Source organism: Mastomys coucha, unplaced genomic scaffold, assembly GCF_008632895.1.
Source record: "Mastomys coucha isolate ucsf_1 unplaced genomic scaffold, UCSF_Mcou_1 pScaffold22, whole genome shotgun sequence".
Taxonomy (NCBI): domain Eukaryota; kingdom Metazoa; phylum Chordata; class Mammalia; order Rodentia; family Muridae; genus Mastomys; species Mastomys coucha.
The window spans coordinates 185,054,214-185,055,454 of NW_022196905.1; the positions used below are offsets into that span (position 1 = coordinate 185,054,214).

General features: G+C 40.4%; 1 non-coding gene across 1 annotated transcript; it reads left to right on the forward strand.

The window, feature by feature from the left end:
• Positions 1 to 679: 679 nt before the first annotated feature.
• Positions 680 to 798, forward strand: LOC116071486. The gene has a single exon (XR_004110919.1). It is a non-coding gene; the product is annotated as a 5S ribosomal RNA (ribosomal RNA).
• Positions 799 to 1,241: the final 443 nt, after the last annotated feature.

Consider the following 1,241-nt stretch of genomic DNA (forward strand, 5'->3'; position numbering starts at 1 on the left):
CCTGGACACAAGAAACACACACACATGAGAGAGAGAGACAGAGACAGACAGACAGACAGACAGACAGACAGAACAGATACCACCAAAGTCCAACTTGGTGAGTCAGTGAGTTTTATTGCTTTACTCACACAATACAGATGATGGATTACTTTGAAGAGAAATGACTCAAAGACGGTTGCACCACCAAAGCCCACTCCGGCATAGGTGATAGATCCCAGAAAGGGGAGATGGGGCTTGGAGCACACTGTACAGCCTATGTTCACTTCCACAGGCTGGAGAATGTCCTCTCCAGCTCGTTCGGTCTTCATCTCTTTCAGTCTTCTTGACTGGTTTCTTCTGTTCCTTTCAGGTTACTTGCCTGGTCTCTGCTTCTGTTTTGCAGCTTGGCTTATTTGAAAAGTGACTCTTAACTGTCTTTATTGTTTACTCTTGGGAAGGGAGAAGCCTAATGAATCTGATCAGTTTCAGGGACTTCCTGAAACAATTTTGAGCTGCTTACATTTTTGTCTTACAGAGCTACAGGATGGAACATTTCAATATTAGAGTGTACTGTTACACAACAGACGAGAAACACAATATTGAAGGAGAGAATCTGGTGAGTTGGAGATACTGACATTAGAATTATGATGCAAAGATCTTAATTCAATACCTTAAATATTTAGGTAACAAATAAACTTACGTCTACGGCCATACCACCCTGAACGCGCCCAATCTCATCTGATCTCAGAAGCTAAGCAGGGTCGGGCCTGGTTAGTACTTGGGTGGGAGACCGCCTGGGAATACCGGGTGTTGTAGGCTTTAAAAAAAATAACTTACTTTTGTGGTCACCTCCTACTCTGCTATTCTGATAAAAAGGAATTGGAACATTGGTTGTAGTCTGGTCATTAGGCATCATCTTTTTAGTATTTAGTATTACTAGTTGAGATTTGAGTGTTGCTTAAGAAACTCCAGCATGGAAAAGTGATTTTCTATTCTTATAGTCAAGAACAGGACGCAGTATAGCTATCCAGAGACAGAAGGAGCTGTACAGAAATTTATTCAAGTTTCATTCAGGAAAAATTAATCCATCCAAAGACTATCTGATATTACATCCAAGGTTGAAACAATCTTTTCAGAGATTTTCATTAAATCTTTATGTAGAGGCATATAATCTATCTCATATCAAATGTCTCTTTCTCTTGAATTCTTGCGTATTCCTAGTTAACCCAGTCTGAAGCATGGCTATACCCCAGCATGTCTTT